Genomic DNA, 24,267 nt, shown 5'->3' with positions numbered 1-24,267 from the left:
AAAATATCTTTCAAAAGGAAAGCTATTTGATACAGACTATTTTTGCCACAGATTCATGTTACAGATTGAATTCATGCAAAAAAAAATAATTCCGTATTATTCATGCTGAAAAACAAAACACAAACAAAATAAAACAATAAAAATAAAGTTTAAAAAATATGCTTCCTTCTGCATTCAGAGTTTATCAGTTCTCTCTGGAGGTGGATAGTATCTGTCATCATTGGTCCTTTGGAATTATCTTGTATCACCGTCTTGATCAGAATTGCTAAGTATTTCACAGTTGATCATCCTTACAGAATTTCTATTACTATGTATATTTTTCTGATTCTACTGACTTTACTTTGCATCTCTTAAATCTTTCCAGATTCTTCTTAAACCATACTGCTTGTCATTCCATATAGCACAATAATAAATCATCACAAAAAGAAATGAACAAACAAAATCAACTTGTTTAGGCATATATTAATTTATGGGCATCCCCTCACTTCTCAATTCTTTACTACAGTAAAAAGAATTACTATAACCTTGCTAGTATAAATAGGGACTCCCCAATCTTTTGTTGTTGTAGTTGTTATTGGTGTTTAGTTTTCTTTTAAACTTTAAAAGAAATTAGTAGTGATTTTGTTGGATCAAGGGCTACAAAGAGTTTTAAAGTTCTTTGAGCACAGTTTCAATTTCCCTAAAAAAACTGGTTCAATTAGGGGCCACTATATGGTACAGTGGACAGAGTAACAGGCCTGGATTAACAAGAACTGACTTCAAATGTGGCCTCAGAGACTTAACACTTACAAGTTGTGATCTTGGACAAGTCACTTAATACTGATTGCCTTGACCAAAAAAAAAAAAAAAAAAAAAAAAAAGAAAAAGAAAAAAAAGAATAGTTGGATTCGTTTCTAACTCCATGAATGTGAATTAGTAGACTAATTTTTTTACACTCTCTTTATTATTTGTCATTTTCTTTTTCTGTCATGTTAGACAATATGATAGATATGAGGTAGTATGTCAACTTTTTTTTTAATGTGTATTTAACTAATTGTGATTTTGAGCATTTTTTAATTTGAATATTGATAGTTTTGATTTCTTCTCCACATCCTTTGACCTTTTATCAATTGAGGAATGAATCCATCCATCCCTCCCTCTATCTACCTACCTATTGGTAACTATGTATCTTTTCCTTTATATTTAAGTAATGAGAACTTTCTCAGAGAAATTTTATGCAAAATTTTTCCTAGAGTTCTATTTTCCTCCTAATTTTTGTTGTATTAGTTTTTACTTCCATTTTTTTTGTTTGTTTGTTTAGAAAAGCCTTTTAATACAATGTACTCAAAATAATTTGTTTTACTTATAATATTCACTATGTCTTGCTTGGTCTCAAATTATTTCTAATTTCTAAGAGTCACAACTCTTTATTTCTAAATAATTCATCCATTTTGATCTTATGTTTGTATAGTGTGAGGTGTTGGTTTATGTCTCATTTCTGCAAAGTTATTTTCCTGTTTTCCCAGAATGGTTTTTCAATAATGAGCTGTTATCCCCAAAGTTTAGACAGTTGGGTTTATCAAATATTAGATTACCATAGTAATTCATTACCATGTATTGTCTACCTAATATAGTCCATTAATCATCACTAGAGATTAATAGAAAACTTGACTTTGAAATATAAGATTGAAAGAGAACATAAAAAGCTGAACACAAAGAATAATCGTAAGAAACTCCACAAGATTAAACTGTTTAAATTCTTACATGGGGAATTTATAATTGTAACTCATAAACTTTTTCTTTATTAAGGCAGTTAGATGGAGTTTATATAGAAAGAAGACTTTCTAAGTGTGACTTAAATATTATGGAATGATTTCTTTTTTTTTTTTAATGAAGGGATAAGAAAAAGGAATGCACTTGGGGAAAGGGAAAAGAAACAGTATAAAGATGTAAATTATCTGGCATTAAAAAAGGCACAAAAGAGCTTTTATGTTAAAGGAATAGAGGGGAAAGGTGGGGATGATTTGAAATTTCTCTCATTGGAATTTATTTCAAGATGTGAAATGTTATGGGCCAGAACTCTGAACTTGAAACAAGGATTCTTACAAGGTGCTAACTCAGTGAAATTGATGAGACTGTGGTTATCTAGTTTAGCATGGTGCTTAATAATTCTCTAGTTCAGTATATGTACTTAGTACTTAGTACTCAATATAGTTCTACAAGATTCACACCTATGATAAGGTAATTATAAGAGAGCTTATAAGCTGGGACAAACTCAGCCAGAATCAGAGCCAGAGAAAACAAGTGCACTGGAAGTAGGAACTCAAGCCTGGAGACAGAGCCAGATTCATCCCATCTCACACCACCATGGTGTCAGGGCTCTCATTCTTAGCTTCTCCACTGAAACCAAGACTCTGGAAGGCCTCTAAGAAAGCTAGCCTGGGCCACAGGCAAGGAAACTAGATTGTGAAGGAGATAATAAAGGATTTGGACTTTTAACACCTGGCTATTCCCTTGGTGATTAATCTGCTGAAGGAAGGCTGCTCAGAGACCTCCAGAAAACCAAATCAGAATATTAAAGTGAAGAACAGACAAAGTCAGTTATGTAAAAATATATCCTATAATACAGTAAAAAGGAAGGGGAATGGAGAAAATAGGGGAAAGCTGATAGAAATGAAGGTAGATGGAGGGAGTAAATGTTGGGAACACACACACACACACACACACACATATATATATATATGTATATATGAGAGAGAGAGAGAGAGAGAGAGAGAGAGAGAGAGAGAGAGAGAGAGAGAGAGAAGGAGGGAGAGAGGGAAAATTACAGCAAATTTCTGATAAAAAACCTGCTTTCTCAAATGCATGGAGATTGGAGTAAAATTTTTAGAAACAAAAGTCTTTCCTTAGTTGATAACTAATCAAATGATATGAAAAGGCAGCTTTCAGGAAAAGAAATCAAAGCTATCTATAGCCATATGAAAAAAAAAATCATCTAAATGACCATTAATTAGAAAAATGCAAATTAAAACAACTCTGACTAAGTACTCTACACCTATCAGATAGAATGGCTTATGATTGAAAAGAAAATATTGTGAGGATGTGGGAAATTTGAGATATTAATACACTACTGGTAAAGTTGTATACTGATTTAACCATTCTGTACAGGGATTTGGAACTAAGCCCAGCTATTTTAGTGGTGGCAAAAAATTGGAAATTGAGGAGAATCTATCATTTGAAGGATGTTTGAATAAGTTGTTGCATATTGAGGTGGAATGATATTGTGCAGTAAAAAATTACAAGCATGGTTCATCAGAAAAATTTGAAAAGACTTACATGGATTGATGCAAAGTCAAATGACCATAACCAGGAAAACATGGTTTATAATCACAGCATTAATGTATAATGATCAGCTGTGAGCAACTAGACTATTTTCAGAAATGTAATGATGCAATATTCTGAAGGATTTATGATGAAAACTGCTATCCATCTCTGGAAAAGGAACCAATAGAGTCTGAATACTGATCAAAGCATACTTTTTCTGTACTTGAAAAAAAAATTGGCCTAGGTTTTCTTTTACAACATGACTAACATGGAAATATGCCTGCTTTCTCAATGGGACAGGGGGGAAAGGGGTAGTGAGGAAGTCAGGGAATATGAAAATGTTAAAATTGTTTCCACATGTAATTGAGGGAAATCAAAAATTAAATTAAAGACTTTAAAAGGGGATCCATTTATTTTGAAGTTTTCCAGTGTTTTTATAAGGAATCGATTATTGCATTATGTTAAAACCTTCTTTATTTATTATATAACCAAATTATTTTTGTTGTTTTTGTTATGGATATGGTTAACTCTGCTGATATAGTTTCCGTGATTAATCTTTTAATTAGGTCTCTTTTTGCTTTCTCTGAGATCATGACTGTTGCATCTACTTGTTAGACTTTAATTGATTTTTCAATCTATTATTTTTACTCTATGCATCTCTCTCTGTCTCTCTCTTTCTGTCTCTCTGTCTCTGTTTCTGTTTTTTTTCTGTCTCTGTGTGCGCTTATATATCATATATATATTTACTATAAATTTCTTCTTTGTGAATCTCCTCTATGAAATAATTTTCCTCATTCTTCCTTCTCTGTCCCCTTTTTCTATAGGATCCCTTTTTCACTTACAATTTTTTATACCATTCCGAAATAATCTACCTACTGCCATACCTTCTTTCTCTTTAGAATTCTTTAATTATCCTAATAAAGATAAAATACTTAGGAGATGTATGTATCATTATCAAATATAGAAATATAAACAATTTGTTCTTATTGACTTCCTATTTATCTTTAGCCTTATATTTGAAAGTTAAACTTTCTAGTCAGCTCTGGTCTTTTCATCAAGACTACTTGAATTTCCTCGATTTCATTAAATATCCTTTTTTTTTTCTCTTGAAGGATTATGCTTAGTTTTATTGTTTAGATAATTTTGGTTGGAATTATAGCTCTTTTGCTTTCTGGCATATCATATTCCATTCCCTCCACTTTTTAAATGTGGTAGCTGCTTATTTAATGTGCAAGTCATCTTGCAAGAGACTGTTCCTGGCTCTACAGAATTTGAATCATTTCTTTCTGGTTTCTTGAAGCATTTTTTTCTTTGACCAAAAAGCTTTTGAATTCAGCCATAATATTTCTGGGCATTTTCATTTTGTGATCTCTTTCTTTTGTGACTGGTAGATTCCATCATTTGCTATTTTTTCCTGTGGTATAAAGATATCTGAACAATTTTCCTTATGACCTTCTGTATTGTCTTGGGCTGGAAGAAAATCTCATTGATTTGTTGTACTGACTCTTTCCTTCAAGAATTCAATTTGAAGTATTATCTTAAAGGTGTTTGGAGGGGAACTTTGAGAGGGCTCAGCTAAACACTTTCTCTATTCCATCATATTGATGCCATCAGTTTAAAATAAGTATGATTAAATAAGAATGTATAATAACAGACCTTTGTCCTTTCAAAAGCACATTGAAAGCATGATAATTTATTTTATATAATACCTGGTTATATCTTTAGTATGAGAAATCTTGCCCAAATTGGTCAAAGTGAAATAATTTTAATCAATGTTTTTGAAGCACTATTGACTTCCTATTTATCTTTAGCCTTATATTTGAAAGTCAAACTTTCTAGTCAGCTCTGGTCTTTTCATCAAGACTACTTGAATTTCCTCGATTTCATTAAATATCATTTTTTTTTCTCTTGAAGGATTATGCTTAGTTTTATTGTTTAGATAATTTTGGTTGGAATTATAGTTCTTTTGCTTTCTGGCATATCATATTCCATTCCCTCCACTTTTTAAATGTGGTAGCTGCTTATTTAATGTGCAAGTCATCTTGCAAGAGACTGCTCCTGGCTCTACAGAATTTGAATCATTTCTTTCTGGTTTCTTGAAGCATTTTTTTCTTTGACCAAAAAGCTTTTGAATTCAGCCATAATATTTCTGGGCATTTTCATTTTGTGATCTCTTTCTTTTGTGACTGGTAGATTCCATCATTTGCTATTTTTTCCTGTGGTATAAAGATATCTGAACAATTTTCCTTATGACCTTCTGTATTGTCTTGGGCTGGAAGAAAATCTCATTGATTTGTTGTACTGACTCTTTCCTTCAAGAATTCAATTTGAAGTATTATCTTAAAGGTGTTTGGAGGGGAACTTTGAGAGGGCTCAGCTAAACACTTTCTCTATTCCATCATATTGATGCCATCAGTTTAAAATAAGTATGATTAAATAAGAATGTATAATAACAGACCTTTGTCCTTTCAAAAGCACATTGAAAGCATGATAATTTATTTTATATAATACCTGGTTATATCTTTAGTATGAGAAATCTTGCCCAAATTGGTCAAAGTGAAATAATTTTAATCAATGTTTTTGAAGCACTAGTGATTTTCTATTGATGACCATGTTATAACTGTTTAAAATGATGTGTCCATAAACTGTAAGACATTCAATATATTTCTCCATAATTTTATCTCAATTTGCAAATAATATTTTTGTTATATACTACAATTATTTGTTTAACTATGCATCTGAAATTAAAATGAAAACAAAAGAAAAATGTCATCTTTGTGAATTAAAATCTGAAGAATAAATGAAACATTTCACTAATCATTGCTAGAAGACAGAGCCAATAGGATCTAAACTGCTAATTCCCCTTAGAAATATAGAAATTTACTCATGAAATTAGATAAGCATTTATCTTCTTGCTAAAAATGAATACAGGACTGTTAAGACCATATGTCCATATAGGGAACATTAAGAGACTCTAAACCAACTAAAACTCCTCTTAATCCAAGAAATGGGATATATTAAACTGATAAGGTAGTAAAAAGATCTCTATGCAAGCAAACAAGAGTGAAGTTGAACCATAAAATACAGGACTATATCCATATAAGCTGCTTGTCTCCATAAACTAGATTTCTTATACTGGCAGCTCCTGATTTCTTGTTGGAGAAATTGTCATCTAATCATGTTGATACATAAGACTCCAAAGTCAGTTTTATGATATGGAAAATAACTTATCAAGATCATTATCTCCTTAGTCACCTTGAATATTTCTATCCAACAGAATTGAAATTTGCTTGAGCATTTCTCTGATGAATTAGCATATTCAAGATCTTTATGAAGAACACAGTCATGAAGCTATTGTTATTGTTGTTAACCAAATGGAAACTTTTTATGGTATGTAAATAGCATCATCATAGGTTATATGTGTGTTTGTGTTTGTATATGTGGTTTTTTGCTTGTGTTTTTAAGCCAGGGTATTTTTCCTCATTTTAGACCATGAACAGGATGTCAGGATGGTTTGACATAATACACATTAGTGCTGAAGTACTGCCCAAATTTTCAGAGTCTGAATGGCAGTACAAAATGATGTAAAGCAAAAAAGAGAAAATTGGTTGTTATTGATAATTGACATTTCATAACTATGATTCTTTCATATTTTTTCAAAGCTATTAGTCAGGATTGTTATTAGCATTTAAAATTATTGATTTTTTTTGTAAATATGGCTGTTTTCCTTTTGCTTTATTTCTAGTTTGAATTCAAAATACATTTGGTTTATCTTATTTTACTTGTCAGTATGGTATTTGAATTTTATTCTCATTTATGGAGATCTTTTGTTAAATACTAAGGTGCTTTTTAATAGTGTATCATTTTAGGTTACACTCACTCAGAAACACACAAATACAAATGTGCACACACATACACACATGCACACACACAGAGTGTTGATGTTCTTTATTGCAGTACAAGGAAATTTCTTGAGAATTGCTTCCAGGAATGACATCAACACCACTGAGTTCCCAGCATTCTGATTGCTCTTTTTTTTTTTTTAAACAACATTCATAGTATTCACCAAAAAGCTAAAATCTTTATTTTGTCATAATTCAAATTATCTTAAATCTGAATTGATGCTCCTTTTCTACAGAATTTTTTATTTACAATAATAAATACCAAGTCAACTTCAGGATAACTGTATTAATGTACAAGTGTTCAAAAATGACATTTTATCACAAGACCCAATAGCCAATGACTATAATATTCTACTGTTTGATAAATCCGAAGGCTCAGATTCTGAAAGAAGAATTCACTATTTGACAAACTTCTGGAAAAATTGTAAATAGTAGAAACTAGGCATAGACCAACATCTTATACCTTGTACTAAAAGAATGTCAAAATGGGTTCATAATTTAAATATGAACAATGATACCAAAAGCAATTTAGGTGAGTAAGGGAGACCTTAACCATTAAATCTTTGGACAAGGAAGGAATTTATAACAAAACAAGAAATTATGAAATGCAAAATGGATAATTGTGACTACAATGAGTTAAACAGTTTTTGCACAAACAAAACCAATGCAGCCAAGATTATAGGGAAATAGAAGCCTAGGAAACAATTGTCTGATAAAGGCCTCATTTCTAAAATTATTAAAAAAAAACTCAGTTAAATTCTAAGAATACAAGTCATTCTAGAAATGATAAATGGTCAAAGATTATTAACAGGACAATCATATAAAAGATGCTAAATCACTATTGCTTAGTGAAATGAAAATTAAAACAACTCTTGAGCTATCATCTCACACCTATCAGATTGGCTAAAATGACAGGAAAAGATGATAAATGTTGAAGAAGATGTGAGAAAACTAGAATACTAATCCATTGGTGGTGAAGTTGGTGGTTATACAGAATGTTCACTCTGACAATCCCAATAATTTTCATCTTCCTATGTTAAACTATTTAATTATAATCTAGACTGCTTATAAATAGAGACATTTACCATTCCTATAAACTTACTTAGTACAATTGGCATGCCACATTGAGTCAGCTGGTGAACCAAATTAAATTCACAAAAAGTTATCTCACTGTTCTTGTCAAGGTTAACTTTAATACTATGAATGGTGGGCACTCCTTTTAATAATGTATTGTGCAACCCAACTTGTCTTCCCCTACCAGTTTAGTAGTCAATTTAGAGTGTTGCTATGACAATATAGCTATGTATCATGCTAATTTTGTGCTGTCACAATAGAAGCTCTGCCAAAATGATTTTTTCACCCTTACTCAGTGTAGAGGGCCACAGAGAGTGGGGAATTCTGGGAGAGATATAAGACCCTTTAGCCCAGAGGGAACCTGTTGAGAATGTCTGCTGTGACTTTCCATCTCCCCTAAGGGCTCTTGGCCTTCCTGAGAAGTCAGTGAGAGATAACAACCTGTGTTGTAGTTGAAGCAGAGTGATACCAAGTTTCAAAGAGTCATCTACATGCAATAGCAAGTTGTTTATGTGGTCCTGCATGCACAGTATATAGTTAGTGCATGCACAATGTTTCTTTGGTTATGTAAGGGTATTAGGAATACCTAATTTGGAGGGAATTTGGAATAAAAAGACTCCATGTTTGACCATCCACATGAGTCTCACCTCATCACTCCTCTTCTAAGACCAAGGACTTGGAGTGGTACCAAGCTCCTTCAGAGAGCTGGTTCAGACACAACAACTCAGTTGATAAAATGTACATTTTTGAATAATTATTTTCTTCCATTTGATCTTGTGTCTAAATTGGTGATATCATAATCAATATTTCAGCGTATTAATTGTATTAAATGTTGATTTGAGGACAACCAGGGGATGCGGAAGATAAAGTGCTAAGTCCGAAGTCAGAAACTCATTTTCCTGAATTCAGGTCTAGCTGTCTTTTTGACCTTGTGAAAGTCACTTAACCTTATTTACCTCAGTTGTATCACCTGTAAAATGAGTTGAAGAAAGAAATGGCAAACCACTCTAGTTTCCTTGCCAAGAAAACTAAAATGGGGTCATAAAGAGTCTGAAGAAAAAGACTGAAAAAAAATTCCTTTATTTTCAAAATGTAAAGACTTGAACAAAATAATGAAAAGTGAAATGAGCAGAACCAAGAGAACATTTTATACAAAAACGGCAATATTGTTCTAAGAACAACTATAAATGACAGTTATTTTGAGTATATAAATACTCAGATCAAAGGACCTATAAAGGAAGATGCTACCTACTTTTAGAGAAAGAACTGATTTTTTATTTATTTATTTATTTTAGATTATACCTTTTTATTTACAAGTTATATGCATGGGTAATTTTACAGCCTTGACAATTGCCAAACCATTTGTTCCACTTTTTCCTCTTCTTCCCCCATCCCCTCCCTGAGATGGCAGGCTGACCATTACATGTTAAATATGTTAAAGTATAAATTAAATACAATATAAGTACACATGTCCAAATAGTTATTTTGCTGTACAAAAAGAATCGGACTTTGAAATAGTGTACTATTAGCCTGTGAAGGAAATAAAAAATGCAGGCAGACAAAAATATAAGAATTGGGAATTCTATGTAATGGTTCTTAGTCATCTTCCAGAGTTCTTTCACTGGGTATAGCTGGTTCAATTCATTATTGCTCTATTGGAGCTGATTTGGTTCATCTTATTGCTGGAGATGGCCACATCCATCAGACTTGACTATCATATCATTTTGTTGTTTAAGTATATAATGATCTCCTGGTCCTGTTCATTTTACTCAGCATCAGTTCATGTAAGTCTCTCCAGGCCTTTCTGAAATCATCCTGCTGGTCATTTCTTACCGAACAATAATATTCTATAATATTCATATACCATAATTTATTCAGTTGTTCTCCAATTGATGGGCATCCACTCAGTTTCCAGTTTCTGGCCCCTAAAAAGAGACCTGCCACAAACATTTTTGCACATACAGATCCTTTTCCCTTCTTTAAGATTTCTTTGGGATATAAGCCCAGTAGTAACACTGCTGGATCAAAGGGTATGCACAGTTTGATAACTTTTTGAACATAGTTCCAAATTGTTCTCCAGAATGGTTGGATGTATTCATAATTCCACCAACAATGTATTAGTGTCCCTGTTTTCCCACATCCCCTCCAACATTCCGCATTATCTTTCCCTGTCATTCTAGCCAATCTGACAGGTGTGTAGTGATATCTCAGAGTTGTCTTAATTTGCATTTCTCTGATTAATAATGACTTTGAACATCTTTTCATATGGATAGAAATAGTTTCAATTTCTTTTTCTGAGAATTGTCTAAGAACTGATTTTTTAAAAGTACAAATTGTATAGTTGCAATGACTTTATTTTTCATTAATTTTTAAATTGGTATGAAGAGGTAGAAGAAAAAAAGGGAATGCTTGATAACTGAAAGAAAAATTAAAATTAATGTCATAAGGCAGGAGACTATAGAGACATTAACTATAAATTACAGAAGATATCATGAAAACAGAAGAAATACTTGAACAAGAAAATATAAGAATGAAGAAAACTATTGAAGAATAAGTACCAACAGCATGTCCAATGTCTGTGAACATAAATAGGATAATGATAAAGAATTTTCTTTAAAAAAAAAAAAAAAAAAAAAAAGACTCCTGGGAGCAGAACCAAAAGGCAAAGTAAAGCCAGGAAGCTTCTCGATATTTCCAGTTTCCCTTGAAGCCATATGAAATCAAGCCTCAAACAGAGTCTAAAATGACATAGCCTACAAAGAAACAAAATAAAACAATTCTCCATTTCAAGATAAATTGGAAAGACTTCAATAAAGGTATGTTTCACTGGGGTAAAAGGAGTGCTCAGCCCAGCTCAGATTGTGTAGGGGAAAGCAAGTGAGAGACTCTTAGTCACAGCAGATCAATGACTGAGACTTTCACTCTTGGTTCATTAGCAAAAGAGGCAAATGGGGCAACCAACAGGCAGGACAGGTGGGGCTAACCTCTTCTGTGAGCAAAATAACAACACAAAAGATCTCTGTGCTAAAAGCCAAGTTACAAAGCTGCAGAAGAAACTTGGGGGGCAGAAGGGGCAACTAGAAGGCACAGTGGATAGAGCACTGGCCCTGAAATCAAGAGAATCTGAGTTCAAATTTGGCCTCAGACACTTAAAACTTGTTAGCTGTGTGACACTGGGTAAGTCACTTCACCCCAATAGCCTCAGCAAAAAAAAAAGAAAAAAGAAACTTTGGACACAGCCCCTGATCCCCATGAGCAGTATTTGACCTTAAAAGTCATAAAATATAGATGGAGGGGAGAAAGAAAGTCAGGAAGTCAAGAAAAGGAGAAAAAAGGAGAAAGGAATAAACAAAGAAAAAGAACATGGAAAGGGGGAAAAGAAAGAGAAAAAAGATAGAAAATAAATGAGAAACAGAAACGAATCTTAACTATAGAAAGCTACTGTGATAACAAGGAAGACAGAAACACTCAGAAGAGCACAAAAATACCCACATGTAAAACCTTAAAGAGTCAAATGAATTAGTCTCAGACTCAAAGAGCCCTCTTGAAAGCACCTATAAAGTACTTTAAAAATCAAATGAGAGAGGTAGAAGAAAAATGGAACATGAAATGAGAGGTATGCAAGAGAAAAGGAAGGACAGAAATTAAATGGAAAAAATAATTCCTTAAAAAATACAATTGACCAAATGCAAAATAAATAAATAAATAAAAGTCTACTAAAAAAAATACCTTGAAATGTAGAATTGATCAAATGGAAAAGGAGATATAGAAGCTATCGGAAGAAAATTATACATTAAAAACTAGAACTGGCCAAATGGAAGCTAATGATTCTATGAGACATCAAGAATCTCTAAAACCAAACTAAAAAGAAAGAAAAAAAAAAAATAGAAGAAAGCGTAAAATGCCCCGTTGGAAAACAACTGGCCTAGAAAACAGATCCAGAAGAAACAATTTAAAAATTATTGGTCTACCTAAAGGCCACAAGCAAAACAAGAATCTGGATCTATAAGAGATCACCAAATATCCTGGAATCCGACGGCAAAATTATCATTGAAAGAATTCATAGATCACCTTTGGAAAGTGATCCCACCAAAAAAAAAAAAAAAAAAAAAAGCCAAAAAACATTGTTGCAAAACTCACAGACTACAGTTTTCAGGGGGGAAAAAATATTTCAAGTTGCCAGAAGAAACAAACAAAAACAATTCAAATATGGAGGAGCTATAGTCAGGATTGCCAAGAATTTGGCTGCTACTACAGTAAAAGATCAGAGGTCCTAGCATATCATATTCTATAATGCAAAAGACCTGGTATTATAACTAAGAATTAACTACCCAACAAGACTGAGTATCATCTTTCAGGGGAGGAGATGGACCTTCAATGAATAGGGGACTTTAAATCATTTCTATTAAAAAGAACAGAACTAAACAGAAAATGTGGTCAACAAACACAGGACTCAAGAGAAGCACAGAAAGTTAAACAGGAAAGAAAAAATATATCATTATAAAGTTAAGTAATTTATATTCTTAGATGGGAAAATTTTAATTGTAACTCTTGAGAACTTTATCTTTTATTAGGACAGTTAAAGGAGCTATACATAGAGTGTCCCAGTATAAATTCACTCTGATGTGATATAGAAGAAAAAGAAATTAAGGGCTGGAAAAAAAGAAAAGATTGTAGTGGGAGGAGAGCAAAGAGGAGATAAAATGAGATAAATTAGATCACATGAAAATACACAAAAGACCTATTGTAGTAGAAGGAAAGAGGGAGGATGGAATGATCATTGTCTAAAGCTTAATCTCATCAATTTGGGCTCAAAGAGGAATAACATTCACTCAATTGGCTTTAGAAATTTAAATTACTCTACAGAGAAGTTGGAGAGGAAAGAGGAAAGAAAAAGGAGGGAGCTACATAGAAGGGAGAATAAAAACACTAAGAAAAGAGAAAAGGGGAGATAGAAGAGAGGGTGGTTGAGGGAACTGGTCAGAAAGAAAACACTACTAAGGAAACACAGGCTGGAAAGAAACAAATAATTGTATGTACAAGGGAGAAAATAAGATGGAGAGAAATACAAAGCTAATAATCATAACTGTGAATGTGAATGGAATGAACTTTCCCATAAAAAGACTACAGAAAGCATTGTGCATTAAACAACAGAACCTTACATTGTGGTTTACAAGAAACAGGGAGATACATACAGATTCAGGGTAAAAGACCAGAAAAGAATTTATTATGCTTCAACCAAAGGCTGCGGGGGGGAGGAGAGGGAGGAGGAGCAGGGAGAGAAAGCAGAGTTATCAATTCTAATCTCAGATAAAGGAAAAGAAAAATAAACTTAATTAAGAAATGAAAAAACTATAACTTCTTCAAAGGTGATATCAATACTAAATATATATGCAACAAGTGATACAGAATCTAAATTATTAGAGAAGTTAAGCCACCTACAGGAAGAAATAGATAATTAAATTATAGCAGTGGAGGACCTCAATTCTTCCTCCCCTCCACTCCTCCAGAATTAGATACTATGTAATCTATTTAGAAAAATGGAGAAAGAGGGAGTTCTCTTAAATTCCTATGCCATAAATTTGGTGCTGATAGCTAAATCAGGAAGAGCCAAAACAGAGAAAGAAAATAATAGACCAATCTCCTTAATGAATATTGATGCAAAATTTAAATAAAAATATTAGCAAAAATATTGCAACAACTTATCAGAAAGATAATACACTGTGACCTAGTGTGATTTACACCAGGAATTTAGAGATGATTCGATATCAGGAAAACTACTGACATAACCATACCAGTAACAAAACCAACAAAAATCACATGATAATTTAGATAGATACAGAAAAACATTTGGACAAAATACAGCACCCATTAAAAGCATTAGAAGGCATTATGATAAATGAAGTTTTTCTTAAAATAACAAGAAGCAACTATCTAAAACTATCAGTAAGCATTACTTATAATGGGGAGAAGCGAGATACATTCCCAGTAAAATCAGGAGTGAAACAAGGATGCCCATTATCACCAATATTATTCAATATTGTACTAGAAATGTTGACTCTAACAATAAGAAAAAAAATAAATTAAAGGAATTAGAATAAGCAATGGGGAGACTAACCATCACTCTTTGAAGATGATATGGTGGTTAAAGAATCCTAGAGAATCATCCAAAATCTTACTAAAAAATTAACAGTTTTAGCAAAGTTAGAAAATGTAAAATAAATCCACACAAATTATCAACATTTCTCTGTTATTAACAAAGCCCAGCAGCAAGAAATAGAAAGAGAAATTCCATTTACAATAACTGCAGATAATATAAAATATGTAAGAGTCTATCTGCCAAGACAAAGTCATAAACTATATGAATACAATTCAAAACACTTTCCACACAAAGTCATATGTAATTGGAAAAATATCAAATGTTCATGGGTAGGCCAAGCTAATAAAAATAAAAATGGCAATTCTACCTAAATTAGTCTAGTTGTTCAGTGTCATAGCAATCAAATTGCCAAAAAAAAAAAAAAATAGAGAAAGCTAGGGAAAAAAAAAAAAAACCAAAAAACAAAATTTATCTGGAAAAACAAAAGGTCAAGAACATCAAGGTGTTATGCCATAGTGTCCTTGAAGTCATCCTACCTCAGTTACTCTGCCCCAAAACCCCAGGCTATAATCATTCCCTCTTAATGTCTTATATCTTTAGGCTATTATCATTCCTTCTTAATGTTTGACAGGATAAAGATCTATCCATTTTAGACATCATTAGACTATCAGGAACCTCTCCAGTTCCTCCCTCCATTGTGTCATCATAGGTGCCTCCTCCCATTAGGTCATCCCCATGCAGATACCTCCTCCATAATGTCATTGTCCTTGTTATCCTATAAAAGAGTCTTGTATCTGATATTCAATATCTTCAATGAATTAATAATCAAATTGTTTTCTAATCTCTATCCTGCCTCATTTCTCCAGCATTACAAAGGGAATTAGTGGGAAAAAAAAAAAAAAAGGATGATGGCTTAGCAGTACCAGACCTAAAATTTTACTATAAAGCAGCAATCATCAAAACTATCTGATGCTAGCTAAGAAATAAAGTTGTAGATCCATGAAATACATTAGGTACACATGACACAATAATCAATGACAATAGTAATTTATTGTTTGATAAACTCAAAAGACTCGAATTTCTTGCATAAAAACTCCACATTTAACAAAAATTGGTGCAAAAATGGGAAAATAATATGTCAGAAACTCAGCAAAGACTTATATCTCACATCCATGCCAAAATAATTTCTTTTTTTTTTTTAATAACTTTTTATTGATAGAACGCATGCCAGGATAATTTTTTACAGCATTATCCCTTGCATTCACTTCTGTTCCAATTTTTCCCCTCCCTCCCTCCACCCCCTCCCCCAGATGGCAAGCAGTCCTTTACATGTTGAATGTGTTGCAGTATATCCTAGATACAATATATGTGTGCAGAACCAAACAGTTTTCTTGTTGCACAGGGAGAATTGAATTCAGAAGGTATAAATAACCCGGGAAGAAAAACAAAAATGCAAGCAGTTTATATTCTTTTCCCAGTGTTCTTTCTCTGGGTGTAGCTGCTTCTGTCCATCTTTGATCAATTAAGGCTCTCTTTATCGAAGAGATCCACTTCCATCAGAATATATCCTCAAACAGTATTGTTGTTGAGGTACATAATGATCTCCTGGTTCTGCTCATTTCACTCAGCATCAGTTCATGTAAGTCTCGCCAGTCCTCTCTGTATTCATCCTGCTGGTCATTCCTTACAGAACAATAATATTCCATAACATTCATATACCACAATTTACTCAACCATTCTCCAATTGATGGACATCCTTTCATTTTCCAGCTTCTAGCCACTACAAACAGGGCTGCCACAAACATTTTGGCACATACAGGTCCCTTTCCTTTCTTTGGTATCTCTTTGGGGTATAAGCCCAGTAGAAACACTACTGGATCAAAGGGTATGCACAGTTTGATAACTTTTTGAGCATAGTTCCAAATTGCTCTCCAGAATGGCTGGATGTGTTCACAATTCCACCAACAATGTATCAGTGTCCCTGTTTTCCCACATCCCCTCCAACATTCCCCATTATCTTTCCCTGTCATTCTAGCCAATCTGACAGGTATGTAGTGGTATCTCAGAGTTGTCTTAATTTGCATTTCTCTGATTAATAATGATTTGGAGCATATTTTCATATGTCTATAAATAGTTTCAATTTCTTTGTCTGAGAATTGTCTGTTCATATCCTTTGACCATTTATTAATTGGAGATTGGTTTGATTTCTTATAGATTAGAGTCAATTCTCTATGTATTTTGGAAATGAGGCCTTTATCAGAACCTTTGATTGTAAAAATGTTTTCCCAGTTTATTGTTTCCCTTCTAATCTTGTTTGTATTTGTTTTGTTTGTACAAAAACTTTTCAATTTGATATAATCAAAATTTTTTATGTTGTGGTCAATAGTGATCTCTAGTTCTTCTTTGGTCATAAATTCCTCCCTCTTCCACAGGTCTGCGAGGTAAACTATCCTATGCTCTTCCAATTTATTTATCATCTCATTCTTTATGCCTAGTTCATGAACCCATTTTGACCTTATCTTGGTGTACGGTGTTAAGTGTGGGTCAATGCCTAGTTTCTCATGCCAAAATAATTTCAAAATGGGTATAGGATTTAGGAGTAAAGTGTGACAATATAAGTAAATCAGGAGATCAAGAGATAGTTTATCTATCAGATCTTTAGAGAAGGAAGAAATTTATAGCCAAAGAAGAATTAGAGAACATTATAAAATGCAAAATGGATAAGTTTGATTACATTGAATTTAAAAGGTTTTGCACAAATTTTTCAGTCAAGATTAGAAGAAAAGCAGAAAACTGGGATACAATTTTTACAATGTTACTAATAAAGATCTCATTTTTTTAAATATAGAGAGAACTGATTCAAATTTATAATATACATGCCATTTTCCATTTGATAAACATCAAAAGATATGAACAGACAATTTGCAGATGAAGAAATTAAGGCTATTTATAATCATATCTAAAAAGGCTCTAAATCACTATTAATTAGAGAAATACAAATTTAAACAACTCTGAGATATCCCCTCACATGTATTAGATTGGCGAAAATGAAAGGAAAAAATAACATCAAGTATTGGAGGCGATATGGAAAAACTGGAATATCTCATCCAGAAACAGAATTTAGGACACTGAATGTAAATCAACACATGCTATGTTCACTTTTTTTTTTTTTTTTTTTTCTCTTGTGGCTTTTCCCTTTCGTTCTAATTTTTTTCTCTCCCAACATGATTCATATAGAAACATGTAAAAAACATGAATGTACATGTATAAATAACAACAAAAAAGTTGTTTTGCATGTAACTGGGGAAAATAAAAGTCTGAAGATACAGAAGGAGATAAGTGAATTCAACAGAGATTGAATATTTTTACTTAATTCACACATAGAGTGATGTGGATGAGAAAAAAAGACAAGAACAATTGTACTGGAACATAGTGTGTTAGAAAAGAAAAGTCAAATGAGTTTTGTAAGAGATTATAAAGAATTTCAGAAGACAAATAGATAAGTTGATATTTTCATCTAGACTTAAATTTAAATAGGAGAAGACCCTCCAACTTAATTTTAAATCTCTTCAATTGATTCACTATTCATTTGATTTACAATACATCTTTCCAATCAATTTTCTGAAACTTTCCATCTCCTCTTAATCCTCCTATGGAATTTAGTCTCCCATCTCATCTGAAGACTTTAACTCATACTGCACTGAAAAGAAAAAAGAATTCCTTACTTTTTTCATAAAGAGCTTCTTATTTCCTTTCTCAAACAAGTGATTCTTTTCCTTCTCAAGTAAAAACACTCTGCATGTATTCCTGCATGTTCCCATTCCATCCTGCTTTATCAGATGACTGATTCTTTATTATCCCCACTTGTTTTTCTAATCTTCAATATCCCATATCCACTGATTGCTTCCCTACCACCTACAAACATGCCTACATTTTGTTGTGACACAGTTCCTTTTTAATGTCCTGACCTAGTTTCCCTATTGTCTTATTTAGTTACTCTGCCTCAGGTTATAACCTTTCCCTCTTAATGTTTAATGAGATAAAGGTTTTATATTTTTAGGCTATAATCATTCCTTCTTAATGTTTGAGAAGATAAAGGTCTATGCATTTAAGACATCATTAGAATATCAGTAACCTCTCCAAAACCTCCCTCCATTGTGTCATCCTAGGTGCCTCCCCCATTAGGTTATCCCCATCCAGGTACCTCCTCCATTATGTCATTGTTCTTGTTATCCTATAAAAATCTTGCTGACCAGATACTCAGTGCTGGATTCTTTGAACGGTAGTCTCATTCAGCCCTGGGACCAATCATGGATCCATCTGGTCCCAGTATATCTCTCCATTTATTAAACTATTAAGTTGGTCTCTAATTTCTGTTTTGCTCAGTTTCTCCAGCATTACAATTTCATCCACACTAAAAAAGCAGAACAACAACAACAACAACAACAACAACAAAATACCTCTTGCTTGATACGACCAATAAATATTATCTTCTATTTGCTTCCTTCTTTTAGTTAACCCCCCAGAAAATATTCTCTGTAATCAATACCTCCACTTCCTCTCTTCTCATTCTCTTCTAAATCCTCCTCACTTTGACTTCTGGCTTCATTATTCAATAGAAGCTGCTCTGCTCTCCCCAGTGTTACTGATGACCTCTTTTATTTTAAGTATTTCATTTATGTGTTTTACCATCACCAATTCATCCAATATTTCTTCCCCTTTCTAGAGAACTATCCCATTAAGAATATTTTACATCCTAAAAGAGAAAAAAATTGATTAATAAATCAAAAAAGTCTGAATTTGTGTACTAAATTTATCCACCTCTCATCTCTGGAGAAGGGAAGGTTGGCAAGATTATCTCTTTTCTCGGGTATTTTTTTCTTTTTCTTTTTTGTAATTTTGAAATCTTTATGTTTTATTCTTTTTGGTGGTTCTTCCAAGTTTTCATTGTTACACTGTTTTAATGATTATGTATATTGTTTTTTGAGATCCCAACTTCACTCTTCATCTTTTACTTATTTTTTTCCATCCTCCTGTGAATTTATCACATTTTTCATTTACTAGAGCCCAACAAGATTTCATTCCATTAAGATGCCATAATTTGTCACATTTTCCAACTAATAGAAATCTGGTTTGTTTCTAATTCTTTGCTATCACAAAAAGGAATTACTACTACAACTACAAATTTGTGCATGTAAGTATGTGTGTGTGGGGGAGGGATTTCTCCTTACCAATGGCATCTTTAGGCATAAAATTAGAAATTTTATTTCTGGGTAAAAAGGAAAAAACATTTTAGTCTTCTAATTTGCAAAATTTAAATTGCTTTCCAAAATGGTTCTATTTATATACAGCACTACTAATAAAGATGTAAACAACATCTAAATATACTTGGAACATACTTCCAAAAATCCTTCCCAAATTTTCTATTTTCATTTTTTTCTGCAAAGTCTGGACTAGCTCTCTCAAGGACCTTAGCATCAGCCCAAGTCCTTTGGGTTTAGTGGAGGAGTGAAGGAGGCAGGAGGGCCACGTAGCTGGTCAAAGATGGGGTCTAGAATCTGGCATCTTCTCTTGTGTCTATGGCTGAGACTGTGGCTGAGAGAACCTTCTGTCTCTGAGACTTCCTTAAATACCTCAGTATGATTACATCACCACAACACATTGAGCTGTGCAACTCTTATATCACCATACTAAGTACTAAGTATATGCTTAGCTTTGAGTACCTTGCTGACCTAAATTTAAGTATATCTTTCTCAATTTTAAAGGTCTTTTAGCATTAATTTACCCAGGAATTTGTTCAAGATCATAATTTGTTTTATAATTTCTTTTTTTGTTAGGCCTGTATAAAACTCAGAGAGGAATTTTGAATTCTCATGCCATTTTTTTGGTTATTCTCCATATATTACTTTATATCAATTGATTATTTCATTATGAATTTAGACGCTATGACACTTGGAATAATTAAACTGATTTGGAGCCATAAAATTAATTTTGATATTGCTGATAATTATTTGATATTTCTGTCTATGATTCCTTTCTGTATAATTTCTTTTACATCTCTTTTTATATTGTGAAATTTGCTTCTGTTTTGTTTGATAGCATAATTTCAAGCCTTTCATTTTCATTTTGTGCTTACTCACTAGTCTTTCTTATTTTCCTTTGGGTGTTCTTTCTTCATGTCATATCTCCTAATTATGTCTTGCTGCCCTTTAAATATCTGTTGTTTTTATTTGTTTATTGGTTTCTTTCACAGATTCTGTCATATTGTCTATGTAGATGCTTCTCAGTTTTATTTATCTAGCCCTAAATCTTGGCTTTTCTTGATTTCTATCCTTTCCAACTGTTTATATGACATCTATAACAGGATGGGTCATAGATATCTCAAAATCAACATTCCTAAAAGAAAAAATCACTTTCCCCCACAAAATTTCCCATCTTTTAAATTTCCCTATTGAAGGCACCACCATCCTCCTAGTTTCTAAGGCTTGAAACCTTGTTGCCCATCTCAATTTATCTTACATTCATTCCACATAAGTCTTGTCATATCTATGCTAACAATTCTCACGTACATCCATTTTCTCTCAATCTTACAATTGCCACCTTAATAAACCATCTGGTTAGCTCTATAATATTTCTCCATAGTCTCTCAACTCACAGCATGATAAATATGGAACTATATTTAAACGGACTACACATATTTAGTCTATATCAGATTGCTTTTTGTCTTGTGGAGGGGTGTCTTATAAAAATGAATGTTGAAAACTGTCTTTACATGTACTTGGAAAAACAAAATACATTGAAAAAGAGAGAGAGTGAGAGAGAGAAAGAGAGAGAGAGAGAGAGAGAGAGAGAGAGAAAAGAAACCTAGCATGTTAAGAGAGAAATTAGCTTGTGAATGACTTTATTTGGAATACAGACACATTTATATTTAATCCTAGAGGTAATAAAGTTAATAGAGCTAGAGTTGGTAGAGATACAAGAAAGTGATGTGGTTAGAGACATTGAAGAAGAGATTCTGTTGACTCTGCAATAGATCACTGACTATATATGATTCCTAAATCTTCTGAATATGTGTGAAAAAAAATAATCAGATAGATTAGGCTGAAAGCCAATCTTTACATTTATAATTTGTATGATCTGGGACTTGCTATTTAGTATCTTTGGTTTTTAAATTTCAACTATAAAGTAAGGGGATCGAATTAGATGATCCAAAAAATACCCTTGTCTTTCAGTATTTCTCAAAAGAATAGTTTGAAAGTTTTTGTCTACTAAAAGAGTGACCTGGAAAGTACTTTTTTTACTATGTACTAGTACTGCCTTTTACTATGCCTTTCATGAGGAAATGAACAACCCAAAATTTCTTGCTTGTTTTTTCCTGCCTCCCAATTCAAATTCACTCTACATTCCATATGTGCTCCCTGAAAACTAAAGCACCAAACAAAGAAACAAAAAAAACCACTTGGCCAAGTATAATAAAATTTGCTTTTATAACAACAACAACAACAAAAAAGGGGGGATAGAGGATTCAAAATCTTACAAAAATGAATGTTGAAATCTATCGTTATATGTAATTAGGAAAAAATACTAGTAAGTGTAAAAAATGAAGGCTAATTTTTTTTTTTTTTTGACACATAACTTCAGGGGAAAAAAAAATACTACTAAGAATAAAAATGTGATAGAACAGTTAATGCCTAAGTTTATTTCTGCATTTTTGATAAGGAGCTGAGAATTCTTGACTTATAAATATTACAAAAAGATGGAACAACCTAATGAACCTATAGCCCATTAATGAAATAGTCATGCTTTCAATTCTTAGTAATAACATAACTAATTTTTATCCCGCAAGGTTAATAAGCATAGAAGTTAAATCTGGAATTGAGCTGATCTACACTATGGTTCATTACTTTGTTTCCAGATTTTCCACTAAATTTGAAGTGTAGTGGATTGACAACATGCAGAAAATTCAAAGATGTATTTACCTCTTTTAGTGGTCAAGCAGGAAATGCAAAGTAATTATCATAATTATTAGTAAATAAACTTTTCATGAATGGTATGATGAAATTTGGGATTAATTCAATGGTATGTAAATTATAATTATGCAGCAAAATTCCCACTTGAAAAGATGACTATAATTTTAAATATAGTAAAATCAATTATGCTATAATTTGTTGGAATCCTTACAAACTGCTAACTAATTAGAGTTGATCTAATCTTACAAGAAGATGTTTTGGCCAGAACCTGAAACAAAGTACTAAGTAGAACTAATTAGTACAATGTGTTCACACCTCCCTTAAAGCTCTTTGGGCCAGAGAGCACTAAGGGAGAAAACCCATAATCCCATTCTCTCAGAAGATTCACATATAAGGCCAATGAAGAGAGAGCTATTCCAGAATATATTTTCCACTTGGCTGGCTGTTCGCAGAAGAGAGTTCAGCTGCATTGGAGAGGAGTTGGTGGCTGGGCTCCTGCACTTCCCCCACTGAGACCAAGCTGGTCTGAAAGACTCACCAGAAAGCTAGCCGAGCCCCAAGTGAAGGAAACAAGAGATTCATTCCATCTCTGTGCTGGTTGGAGGCAGAAGAAAACAGAGGCAGAGGCTGAAGGACCAGAACCTTTGGATTTGGCGACATTCGGAGGGAGATCTTGGAACCAAGCAGAGAGATAGGCCTCTAAGCTAACCGGGCTATATTGGAGATAATAAAAGATCTGAACTTTTATCACCTGGATGCATTTTGAGAAGAAAAAGCTCACCACAATAATCCATATAACTATATGGGCTACAAGTTAAATGGTTGACTTAAGACAGAAAAGATAATCTCACTAAAGAATAATGATATATCTATTATAAGCAAAGGGAAGCAAAAAACATTGAATAATGATTGAGAATTTCTGAGAAATGCAGGGAGGATGAGGAAAACTCATTGGATGACCAGTCTTTTCAGTAAAGATAGCAAATTATGTATTTAATTAATAATTGTTAATTGATTAAAAAAAAAAAAAAAAAAGCCAGTGCAGAATCAGGGAGTGGAGAGAGTAAGATGGAGAGAAGTTTGCATCTCTTATGATGACTTTTGGTCACAGGAAGTAAAAAAAAAAAATCTGAGAGATTGTCCATGTTTTCATTAGAGGAAGGTATATAATAAGGTGCATTTAGTTAATGAAAAACAAAACAAAACTAATTCTCACTGGAGTCAAAGTTCTTTTTTTTTTTTTTTTTAACTAAATTTTAATGGTTTGTCCACATTGAATAAATTGCATTTCACAACAGTGTTACAAAACTGGCAAATAGATACATACATACATACATAACTTTCCAACCCCCTCTTCTTCTTCTTCTTTTTTTTTTTTTTCCTTGGTGAAAGTAACTATTTATTTTATTTTATTATTATAGCTTTTTATTTACAAAACATATGCATGGATAATTTTTCAACATCGATCCTTGTAAAACCTTCTGTTCCAACTTTTCCCCTCCTTCCCTTCACTTCTTCCCCTAAATGGCAGGTAGTCCAATATGTTAAATATGTTAAAATATATGTTAAATTCAATATATGTATACATATGTATACAGTTATCTTGCTGCACAAGAAAAATAGGATCTAGAAAGAAAGAAAGAAACCTGAGAAGGAAAACAAAAATGCAAACAATAACAGAAAGGGTGGAAATGTTATGTTGTGGTCCACACTCATTTCCCAATAGTTTTCGCTCTGGATATAGCTGATTCTCTTCTTTACTGAACAACTGGAATTGGTCTGAATCATCTCATTGTTGAAGAGAAAAACATCCATCAGAATTGATCATTATATAGTATTGTTGTTGAAGTATATAATGATCTTCTGGTCCTGTTCATTTCACTTAGCATCAGTTCATGTGAGTCTCTCCAGGACTTTC

This window comes from Antechinus flavipes, chromosome 3, assembly GCF_016432865.1.
Source record: "Antechinus flavipes isolate AdamAnt ecotype Samford, QLD, Australia chromosome 3, AdamAnt_v2, whole genome shotgun sequence".
Classification (NCBI taxonomy): domain Eukaryota; kingdom Metazoa; phylum Chordata; class Mammalia; order Dasyuromorphia; family Dasyuridae; genus Antechinus; species Antechinus flavipes.
This window is presented reverse-complemented; position numbering follows the sequence as displayed.